The 12,628-nt window shown below is 44.9% G+C and overlaps 1 protein-coding gene across 2 annotated transcripts in view; it reads right to left on the bottom strand.

Annotated features, from left to right (window-relative positions):
* The window catches only part of TTC39A (tetratricopeptide repeat domain 39A), a 1,012,086-nt gene that overhangs the window by 603,362 nt on the left and 396,096 nt on the right, over nucleotides 1–12,628 (bottom strand). The gene's annotated exons all lie outside the window — the stretch shown is intronic.

Below are 12,628 nucleotides of genomic sequence, written 5' to 3'. Positions count from 1 at the left end.
GTAGCCTTTTTATTAGCAATTTTACATTGGAGAGAAGAGATTTTATTGGATAGAGCATTTTGTACACCATACCTTGTCCTTGGGGGCATTGTCTACTGGTTGGATTGGGGATTCCAATTCTCAGAGGATGGAGAAGAGTTCTTTTGTATTGGAGTTGGCTTTGGCAATTCTATCGTTGAAGCTATTCTTTTTAGTTTTAGTTATTTCTTTTTTGTACAGTTTGGCCTGTTCAGTTAGATTATTTTTGTTGTTTTCAATAGGGGAATGACGCCAAATAGATTGGAGCTTTCTTTTTTGTAATCTTAAAGCTTAGAGTTGGGGAGTAAACCAAGCATTCAAGTGTGCTTCTTGCCTGACTTTGCGCAGTTTGACAGGGGCAATCATGTCCAGTGCCTTGGTCATAGCATTATTGAAGGTGTCTACTAGTATGTCCAGGTTGGTGTTACTTTCCAGTCCAGAGATGTCTGGAAGGAGGCGAGGTAGAGTTTATCCACAGTAATGTACTTCTTACTTCTGGTCAGGAGAGGGGGTACCATATTGTTAGTCTTAGGTTGAGAAGGTCTGGTGTGGCAGAGAAGGTTATTAAGTAATGATCTGTCCATGGTTGCGGGACAATATCGGTGATAGCAATATTACAGTTTAGTTTGGATACCCAGTCAAGGGTCCTTCCTTTAATGTGAGTTGGAGAGAGGACTTTTTGAGTGAGACCATGATCACTTAACAGGGCTGCTATTGATTCAGCAGGTTTGTTATCTGTGTGATTGAAGCTAAGATTAAAGTCTCCCATCAGTAGTGTTTAAGAGTGGTATTTTGTGTTGTTGGCTAAAAGACTGGTTAGGTCATCTTTGAAGGCGACTTGAGGTCCTGGTGGCCTGTAGATCAAGTGGATTGTTAGTGTGCGGTTGTTGGAGAGAGGCAGTTTGGCTGTGTGTATTTCACAGGACGAGTAGGATGCTGACGTGGCGAGTCTAATAGGAAGGGTCGTTTTGAAAATAATGGCTAGGCCGCCACATCCGGCATTAGGCCGGTCTGCTCTAAGCATCTGGTAACTGTCAGGTACCGCTAGCATGATGAGAGTCGGTCCTGCAGTCTCATGTAACCAAGTCTCAGTTATGGCCAATAGGTCTAGGTTATCATTGTTTAGGATGTCTGCAATTTCGGTAGCATGGACTACCACTGATCTTGCGTTAATAAGGGACCCTATTAGCGTTTGAGTACTGTTAGATTTAGATAGTGGTGAAGGTTTGGGTGAGGTGGTATTCTGGGTCGTATGAGTCTTCATAGGAGTTCGAGCACAAGAGTTGGTAGTTTCCACTGATAAGGGCCGAGAGATCTTGGGCTGGGTGGTGGTCCGTCTGTTGGCATTGTTAAGGTAGTTTCTTTTAGATTCGTAGATGCAGGGCAATCTAGACCTGAGTCTCAGGTTTCTATCCTTGGGGGGAGGGGGTGGTTTGTTTTAGTAACAAAGGCCATGATAGTGGGGATAGCAAGGGCGAGTATTAGGGTCTGAGTAGATTTAGTGGAGCAGGCAAGGGGCCTCTTCAGGTTATGCCAGGAGTGTATTATTGTACTAGTATTTAAGTATTATTTATAAGGAGGGCAGAGTATACTTTCGTGCTATACCTAGGAGATGCTATGTGCTATCGTCTAGATTCAGTTTCATTGCAAGTGGCCAAAAACACTCATGACTAGAATGTGCTATCGGCTAACATTTGAATACAATTTAAGAAGAAGGTAGACAAAGCTCTATCAACCTAAGCCTGGGAAATACAATGTGCTGGCATCTAGGTTCGATTTTAGTACAACAGACCAAAAACACTCATGACTAAAATGGGCTATGGGCTAATATTTGCGTACAATTTAGGAAGAAGGCAGACAAAGCTCTATCATGCTAAGCCTGGGAAGTACAGTGTGCTAACAACCAGGTTCAATTTTAAGAGCTGCAGTAGTAACAGTATCCACTGGGGGAGGCACGATGGCAAGATGGGAGATACTAGGCACTATGGGCACAATGGTCTGGTTGCTAATGCAGTTAAAGTAGACTTACCAAGTGGGCTAGTTTCAACAATCATGTTAGTGCACAGTAGTGTCACAGGGCATAATAGGCTGGGAGCATAGGTCAGGTACTACAGCACAGTATGCTAGTTGCAAGATCCAGGTACTGGGACATAATATGCTAGAGGCAGTATTTCAGACAGTGCACAATATGCTATCGGAAGTATTTCAGACAGTGCACAATATAATAGAGGCAGTATTTTAGACAGTGCACAATATGCAGAGGCGGTATTTCAGACAGTGCACAGTATGCTAGAGGCAGTAGTTGTAGTAGTGCACAATAGCGTCACAGGGCATAATAGGCTGGGAGCATAAGTCAGGTACTACAGCACAGTATGCTAGTTGCAAGATCCAGGTACTGGGACACAATATGCTAGAGGCAGTATTTCAGACAGTGCACGATATAATAGAGGCAGAATTTCAGACAGTGCAAAATATGCTAGAGGCAGTATTTCAGACAGTGCACAATATGCTAGAGGCAGTATTTCAGACAGTGCACAATATAATAGAGGCAGTATTTTAGACAGTGCACATCATGCTAGAGGCAGTAATACAGACAGTACACAATATGCAGAGGCGGTATTTCAGACAGTGCACAGTATGCTAGAGGCAGTATTTGTAGGAGTGCACAATAGCGTCACAGGGCATAATAGGCTGGGAGCATAAGTCAGGTACTACAGCACAGTATGCTAGTTGCAAGATCCAGGTACTGGGACATAATATGCTAGAGGCAGTATTTCAGACAGTGCACAATATGCTAGCGGCAGTATTTCAGACAGTGCACAATATAATAGAGGCAGTATTTTAGACAGTGCACAACATGCTAGAGGCAGTAATACAGACAGTACACAATATGCTAGAGGCGGTATTTCAGACAGTGCACAGTATGCTAGAGGCAGTATTTTAGACAGTGCACAACATGCTAGAGGCAGTAATACAGACAGTGCACAATATGCAGTGGCGGTATTTCAGACAGTGCACAGTATGCTAGAGGCAGTATTTGTAGTAGTGCACAATAGCGTCACAGGGCATAATAGGCTGGGAGCATAAGTCAGGTACAACAGCACAGTATGCTAGTTGCAAGATCCAGGTACTGGGAAACAATATGCTAGAGGCAGTATTTCAGACAGTGCACAATATAATAGAGGCAGTATTTCAGACAGTGCAAAATATGCTAGAGGCAGTATTTCAGACAGTGTACAATATGCTAGTGCAGTATTTCAGACAGTGCACAATATACTAGAGGCAGTAATACAGACAGTGCACAATATGCTAGAGGCAAAGGCATTTACTAGATAGGTGGTCGTTTCATACAGCAACTAATGGAGCATATATTATTTAATTAATACTCCTGGCTATTCCAACTAGGATATTCGTGAGCAGGTACTCGTCTTACAACTTGCAGGGGTGCAACAAGATCAGAGTTAGTCATGCCGGGAAGGTTGCATTGAGGGGAAAGTACATGCAGTGAGAGTCACGTAAGTAGCAAATGCTCCTAGAGTACCAGGCAGTAATTTGTGCGCGTATAAGAGTCAGGTAGTGGACTGCAAGGTGCAGGGCTGCCATTTACCTGGATGTATACTCAGATGAATCAGTGAACCTTAGTGGCAGTGTCTGGGAGGTAGAACAGCGTTCATGGCCCCTGGCTCAGACAACTCATGACAGGCTCCAGACAGGCAGCCTTGTTGGGTGGCCTTAGTGGGTTGGGCCGGCGTGAACTAGACAGGCGCACACGTGATGCAAAGGAAGCGCTCAAACAAACATGGCAGTAAGAAACAACTAACATTTATGGACAATGGACTAGTTCTCAGAAGGTCTAAAATGGTCATGCCCACAAGTTTGGCGCCATAGAGTTCGCTTACAGAGGACACCAAGGCGTGGCAAAGAGCAAAGTACGACTAAGGATGAACGTCTGGTTCCTCAGCCTTGACGACAAGGTGGAGTTTATCTGCACATGCGTGCAGTGCCAAGCAGCAATGCCCCACCAGAATAACCTTGTATCGAATCAATGAATCGAAGCACTCTACCTTGAGAATGTACACATGTGGAATAAAAGGGGGCCGTCCGTGTCACAGGGTTAGTGTATACAGGGACCCCGACCAAGCAACACTGTTTGATTGTCCCTCACTTAATGCTGGTGGGCCTCACCAGAACGAGGCCCTGCCAACACAACAGAATGGGCCTCATTACGACCTCGGCGGTAGCCATGCCGCTATTGGCGGCATGGCTGCCGCCGAAATCGTGTCCGGCTTCCCAGAATGAGGAATTACCGGGCCATTTTGAGTTGAGGGCCCGGTAATTCCTCCTTTTAGGAACCCGGACCCGGACCTTCCCCATTCCCATTCAGCCTTCATAGGGCTGAATGGGAATGGGTGAGGGAGCAAACAACAGGCCGATTACGAGCGGACCGTTGTTTGCTCGCTCCTCTCCTCCCGGGACCCGCTCTGCATGTCTGGTGAAACGCGAGGCGACCTCGTAATCTGGCGGGACGGGGTTGACGGCGCCGGCACCTTTACCAGCGCCGTTAACCCCGTCCCGCATGGGTTATAATGAGGCCCAATGTTATATTACAGTTTGGCAAATTTTGTTTTATTTTCATTAAACTTGCATTACAGCTAACTAGGGGGCTGCCTGGGACGCCAGGAACGGAACAGCACCACATCGCTTTTTTCTATCTGTGCATGGACTGGCCCCCAAGCTAAACACCTGTTTCTGTGTGAATCAGGGCGGAGCAGAGCCTCTCTGTAAGAAGAAATGATGAAGCGTGCGCAGATCAGGGTGGTCGCAGATAACAATGGAAAGACTGAAAAGTTGTGCTTAATTGAAGCTGGCTTGTCTCTCGCCCGAACCCACACCATCTTACCGTTTGCAAGGGTGGGGCGCATTGTAGACATTAAGCCAGCCGAGTCAGACGTGACAAAGGAATCCTATTACTCATATATCTCAGTCTATGAGTAAGGCTTCTTGGAAGAAAAAAAAAACAAACGACACCTGAGATGGAAAAACCTGACCTTCAAAAGAATAAAAAAGAAACCGGTATAAAGGTTTTGCATCGGAAAAATGTCACACCAAGGTGAATACAAAAGCCACATTTTACACGGGGTAAAGAGAGTGGCTTAGATTGAGTGATACAAGGGTGTGCCAATAGCGGAATAATAACCGATTAGTGTTACTCAGTTTGATTTCTCCTTAGTGTGATAAGGTACGACTCCCCAGGCCACAAAGATTATGCACCAGCATGAATTCCAAAAGGGAAATCACGATTACTAAAGCAGAGCTGCTCACTCACTCATATAGTGCCTTGTAATATGGAGTGATATTTCATAGCACCCCTTTTCCAATATTTGCGTCCTCTTGGCGTTAAGGAGTGGATGTAAAGTTAAATGCCGTGTCATTTCCTGCTCTATAGTCCTTACTTTATGGACATGAAAACTTTAACCTGATTCATGGATTATGTGCGCCGAGAAAAACGGGATTTGTGTGCCATTCTGCCTGCAAATCCCCATTTGTTAAACAGGGATTTGCAGGCAGAATGGCGCACAAATCCATTTTTTTTCGGCGCAAATAATCCATGAATCAGGGTGTAAATCTTTTAGATATGTTTACTTTTTGTGTGGACGTTTTTTATCTGATAAAGGCTGTGGGAAACCACTAGGGTGGCAGAGAACAGTCACCTGAATCTGCGGCTCCCACCGCCCAGGTCTGACTGAAGGCAAAAATAACGAAATGTGAAAGATGTTGTGGTGTGGAGTGGCTAGGATGTCCCTGGACAGGAACGGTTCATTTTGGTGGCATGGAACACAAACCAGCCCTGTGATCCTCCACCAGGAGACGGCGCACAGGGCACGAGGCCTTCCTTGGAGTAGGTGAAGCTGGGAAAGGAAAGGCAGAGCACTCCGCAGCGGAGCATACGACTAAGGCCGGGACTCTAGGATCGGTTAAGGGAGTGGGAGACACTCGGGAGGGGTAGGTGGAGACACATTACAATTCCTGGAGCTAGGCAGTTTTGAAGTAAGAGAGGAGGGTGACAGAGAATAGGAATCTATTTGAGATGCTAAGGGTGGTCCTCATGAAGAGTTTAGTGGTACCCTGCCGGTAAATCCACGAAATACCACTAAACGGAATTACCGTTCCTGCAACTTGATCTACTGGAATTACCGGCAGATTACAAGTAGCAGGAATAACAGTAAATCCCCATTCTGGGAAACTGCTGTATTACCAGCACCAGTAATACCAACAGTTTTCGACGGTTGAGTGCCTGACTTATCTACAGCTCTTCGCTGGAGGTGACTCAGGTACCCCTCCGGCAAATTTGTACACTGCTGGTCCGGAACCGTGCCGGTAAACGCAATAACTGCCACATTGATTCCGGACCCTGCAGGATTGAAATAAGGCCCAACGTGTTTGGAAATGGGCAAAGGGGCTGTCTCTAATGTTGGAGTGGACACTCTAAATGTGAAAGGCCGAAATTCCCCAGGCAAGAGGTCTCTATTGGCAGGGGAGTTGGTGAGAAATAGGCTCTCAGTACTATTTGTACAGGAAACGCACTATAAAAGTGGAGAAGAAAATAAAATATTTTGCCGTGACATAAGCAGATGTCTTGGGGGCTAGTTTACATTTGGAGGGTGTGCAGATTAAGAAAACCTTTGAAGGGACTCTATCGATAGTTAAGTGCTCGACGGATGGCAGGAAAATTACCCTGATATCATTGTATGATCCCAGTCAGGGCCCCGTAGATGGCATTAGGGACGCGTTCTCTCTGTTTGAAAAGGAGGCAGAACACTGTATTATAATGAGAGGTGACTTTAATAGGATTTGAGAGCCTTTTCTGGACTGACTGAAGCTCCTGTAAGCCTGGGGCTTCTAGAGAAAAGGATAGAGACAATCTCGAGTTGAGTTAAGAATTGTCTGGAGAATATCTGTTGGAGCATTGTTTGGAGAGAGACTCACTTGGCTAGAAGGGGATTCACGTTCTTTTTACCCCCACACGAGTCTTATACGAGAATGGATTCTCTCCTACTATAAACTGGAAGGAAAAACCTAGTTGTTAGCATTACTTTGGAGGCAGCGGGTTGTTCGGATCATTACATGGCTGTCATGGAAATGGAGTGGGCGAGGCCACCCAGAGAAATGGGGCAGCCGCTGTGATGGGATTTTCTGGGACACTCTGGAGGAGGAAATGCAACAGTTCTGGGTTCTAACTGGGACTGGAGAAGTCCCACTGGGCTACACCCCTTCATGTGGGTGAGACCTTCCCTTTATGCTCACTGCTTATTATTCACTTAGCTGCGGAGTCCTTACTGTGTGGCTGCCTGATTGATGTTGCCTCTCACTCCATGAGGTGACGTTTTGCTAGTCTGTGTAATCGTACCTATCCGACTCCTGCTGCCTGATGTAGCCCCCTGTAACACAAGGTGAGGCCTATCCAGTCTATATACACACACCATGTTATGTCTGTAACCATATGCATATTCTTGCACTTCACCAATTCACCATGCACTTTCTGTAACTAGCGCCTAAACACCTCAGGGCTTTGTGAGCTGAAATAAATGAAAATAATAACATACATGAATACAAGTGGGAGCTGACCAAGGCCATGATTACAGGTTCACTCATATCACAGTCGAAGAGAAAAAAAGTGAGAGGGGTCTTTTGGAAGGCAAGTTGAAAGAACAAATATACACGGTGGATGAGTTATTGGTGATGCTAAGAGATGGAGACCAAACTCTTTACTATTGGAGATCAGAGAGAAAAGGCATAGCTACATGGCCTCTCATTGGAAGCAATGTATACAAAATCGAGATTTTTAGAGCAGACTTATTATAAGAAAGGGGATAATGCAGCGCTGAGCAGCCAGAGCGCCTGAACGTTGGAGAAAAGAGTACCCAAGATTAATGATAGGCAGTGTAGGAAATTGATGGATCCTCAGGATGTGGAACAATGCTTTGCTCAATCTTACGAAGAATTACACAATAGGGACGACTCAGAGCCAGAAACAGAGATAAGGGAATACTTGAGCGAGGTGGAACTTTCTCACCTCATGCAGGAAGAGTGACTACTGTTGGACAGACAGGTTTCCCTCAGGAGGATGCCGGATGTGATACAGCGAAAGAAGGTAGGCAAGGCCCAGAGTGACGATGGACATTCTGCAGGCTTTTACAAATGCTTTTTCAGAGTGATCCCTCCGTTCTTAGCCAAGGTGTACAACGGAATCGTACAGGATGAGGAGAAAACTCCCTTGTTCAAGGCAAAGACCCTTTAAGCTGTGCCTACTATAGACCATTTTCATTATTAACTTTAGATGCAAGAATTTCACCAGGATATTGGCTTACGTCTACATACATCACTCCCTAGATTGGTCCACAATGTCCAAATAAAATGTGTAAGGGGGAGATAGAGGGTAGACAACCTATGGAATACATTAGATTTTATGGCTTTTCTGAAAGTTCAGGCAGGTGACTCAATCTTTTTGTCACTTGATACTGAGAATGCATTTGACCATGTCAGCTGGTTCTTCCTGAGGGCGACTAGTTATATTTGGGTTTGGGCAAAGATGGATTTCCTGGCTTGGTGCCCATTATTCTTTTTTTTTTTATTATTAAGTTTATTGAATTTTATAGAAAACATACAAGCAACAAACTTATCAGCATTGTAATCGTAGAACTCATTGCATAGAATCCACACCCCATATCCATCCCCAACCTTCACAGAATCTAAAAAGCAAAACAGGCCAACTTATTATCACATGTCATCCAAAAACCCACCCCACATATCATCAAACAATTTCAACTTTTTGTTCCTGCGAAGGATAACCTTCTCAATTCTGGCCACTTGCCTCAAGTCCTCCACCCATTCTGAACAGGTCGGTCTCTCATCACATTTCCATTTTCTCAAAACAATTTTTTCGCAGAATTTGTAGCCCTAAAAAACCAGCATTTCTGTGGATAAGTGAGATCTTCCACTTTATCATCCTCACCCAAGATGATAGTGTTATAATCAAAATCCTCTTGCAGTAATAGAACCTCATTAATCTTTTCAGTGACACTCCTCCAAAATGTCCTCAGTTCATAACAGTCCCAGATCAAGTGTTCAAAGGAGCCGACATCATGCTTACACCTCCAACAGGACTCTGAGTCAATCATCCCTCTCGCATAAAGTCTCTGGGGAGTCCAAAACACTCTATTAAGAATTTTGATTTGGCGGCATTGTTCTCCAAGATTAATGGATGTCAGAGTTACGTTTTTACAAAGACACCTCCACCTCTCCACAGTCATATCAGAGCCAAGGACCTCAGACCATTATTCCATTTCATTAGTAAGGGTAGTAGTGAGTGGGTTCAGTTGGAAACAGCGGCCCTGTGTAGCGGTGGTAGACAGGGATGTCCACTTTCACCTCTGCTGTATGCACTTGCAATGGAACTGATGACTTTATGCATGGGAAACGATGACTGGCAGAGAATACACACTTGGGTTTTGCACTGAGGACGCCCGTCAGATGTCTATTCCAGTAGTCTGGAACATGCTCTGCGTCTAATAGTAACCTAACAAAGTCCATTCACTTCGCTATTGTGGAGTTAGTCGATGAACCAAGAGCCTACTTAATTGGCCTTCCACTTAGTAGTAGAAGATACACGTATGAAATATCTGAGGACAATCATTAACAAGGTGTCTGAGGGCATTACATGAGGCAAACCTTTTAGCTCTCTTGGGCACACTGAAGGGGACATTGATCTCTGGGCTAAAGGAACGCTGTCCTGGATGGCATCTTTAAAATGCATGAACATGAATATTTTGCCCAGATTTCTTTCCTTTTCCAGATGCTCCAAATTCAGGTACCAGACACTCTTTTCAGCTCTATTATAAGACTGTTGTCACATTTCTTTTGGAAGGACTGCAAGGCCAGAATAGCATATAAAACATGTGTTCTCTCCAAGGAAAAGAGTGGCATAAGTGTACTACAGAGCCGCCCAACAGTGAATTATGGTTGATCACATCATTAGTACAGAAAGCACTGAACAATGGGTGCATCCTGAGACTACGGTTATGGCCTTATTGACTTTAGAAGAATGGTTGTATGTGCCATGGGTATGCCTAAAGAGGCAGATCCGCTTTCACCTGGTGTTGTCAGTGATTTGGGAATTACGTAGGGAGGCTGGAGAAACTAAGCGGCTATCATTGTGGCCATCGTTCTTAAGCTGTATCTGGGTCTCACCCATTAGAGATGTTTTGCAAGAACCTCTCAGATTTCAATGTGAGGCAGGCTTGGAGAAGGTGTCTCAGATGTGGAAGGGTGGACAGTCTATCTCAATGACAAGAATTACTGAACATGGTCACACTATCCTTTTTCTAAGACCTGCAATGAAAGGGAGCACTGACTGATGACAGGTAGGGATATAATCTGTGTCGCAATCTTGATTGATCTCTAAAATGTACCAGCAAATATTGTCGTATGAGCAGCAGAATATACTTAAGAGTCACACGGCAATGGAAGCCAACCCGGGTGGTGAGATAACATATGGCTTTTGGAACTTCCTCAGTTGGAAGATGGTTAAGACCTTGATAGCCTCCCAGTATAAAATGCAAGCAGTGACGCTCCTACACAAGAGGCAACGTCCTCCAGCAAAACTATTCAGCTACTAGCCCCTTGTGTCAGAGGCGATGTACACTGGCGGGTACATATTGGCATACCTGGTGGCCCTGTTTGAAAGTCTAGATGTACTGGGGAGAAGTTCTTTCATGGATACATATTCTATATGGGATTGAACATCTAATGGATCGCCTCCTATTGCTATTAGGCATCTGTTGGGAAGAAGAGAAGGGTTGTGAGATATGGCCACCAGGACATGTTTGATTACAGTGTGGAAAAAACTCCAGCCCTCTTCCAAAAATGATTGGCTCATTAACGTATGGGTGATTTATAGTATAGAAACAAGTTCTTTGTCATAATTTCGCTTTTTGTAGGTCGCCCAACCAAAAGACAATTTCTTTCCGGTCGATTTGGGCAGCCTACAAAAAGCAAGAAAACGGCATTCCCTCGCCCCCACTGCCACCACCACGACCCCTAACAGACCCCACCACCCCCAGGTGATTTTAATTCAAGACCACGGTCACAGAGCGGTCTTTCTAAATTGTTTTCTTTAAAATCGTTTTTTAACAAAAGGTCTCTTGACCTAATACCACAGAAATGTATGCACATGATGCATGAATCACCAAGGAAAATGGAAGAAGAATGGTCACCCTTTCTAGAGAGTTACTAGGAATAACAAAGTAAAGGAAATCATAGAATGATATCAAGGTCGCAGGGCACAATGAAAAAATATTATATTTGACAGGGGAATGAAGAGAGGGGGGGTTATAGTGGGGCTTGGAGTTTTGGGTGTTTTCTTTTTCTTTCAGCATCCAGGTAAGATGTTAACTAAGGAGTCGAAGGGAGGCAACTGATTTTAGATCTCAGTGCATGAACAAAATAGTGCCCCTCACTGGTCCCTACCCTTCACATACTGAGTTTTTGCTATAGGCACAGGAATAGGGTCTCGACATGGCACTGTGTTCTCTTTATGTGGTAGTTGATGCTCAACTATTCTTTAGATTTGTTTTATGAAAAGTAAAAAGCATTTGATAAGGAACAACAAATAATTAAATAAAGACTGTTAACTTTCATTGTCCAAGTCCGGTTATTAGTGCATTCCTACAGGCCTCTTTGGCACTACCAAGAGAACCCTCAGGTGAAGTTGACTGATCCCAAGCGTTTCCTCCATCTCTTTTTGCTTGTTTGGGTTGGTCACCTAAAGTGCTGCGGGTGTGCCCAGACATTGGTCCAGAGCTTGCTGTCCCGAGTGTCCTCACTGATGCATAAAGCGGCCTAACAAGGTAAGCGGTTGCTTGTGTTTATTTGCAAAAAGGATTGACCTAGTGGTTTGAATGGAATAGAAGCTGCTCGGAGCGATTGCCAGGTACTGTGATTAATCGAAAGCCCCGAGCCATCATCTTTTGGATGTGAACGTGATAACTCTACCTGTTATAGACTCATCTCATTGCGCGACATCTTGGGCAAGCTCATTTGATCTAAATTATATAAGTGGGCGCTGCAATACGATATATTACCAGACTCCCAATTGGGTTTTTCTTCAGGGTTGGGCACAACAGAACAATGTCTTAATCTCTCTAAAGGGCCACTTTATCTTGCGTTCATGCCTGGTCCTCAACCCGTATCGACTAAGGTAAGCTCAGCGGCTTGGAGGCGGCTGCAGCGAGGAAACGAAAAGACACCCGCCTCCTGAACTGGCACCAGTTTCCTACAGTGCGATGCCTGCACAGATAGAACTGCAGGACAAGCAGAGTTCAGGGGCTGCTGGAATGATTCTGATATACCCGGAAATACCAGCAGCATACCTCTATCCAGCCACATTTAAGAGCTACAGGGACATAGTGGCTGTAAGGAGGAGACTGCTGGACGGGCAATGTCATCAGTGAGCTGGGGGCCTTGACTTCACGGGGTACATCATTTGCCCCGAACTGCCAGACCAAGAACATTGCAGTTAGAGCTGCTACCTGTCATGGCCCCTGGGAATCGA

This window comes from Ambystoma mexicanum, chromosome 1q, assembly GCF_040938575.1.
Source record: "Ambystoma mexicanum isolate Mex_15411 chromosome 1q, UKY_AmexF1_1, whole genome shotgun sequence".
NCBI lineage: Eukaryota > Metazoa > Chordata > Amphibia > Caudata > Ambystomatidae > Ambystoma > Ambystoma mexicanum.
This window is presented reverse-complemented; position numbering and strand designations above follow the sequence as displayed.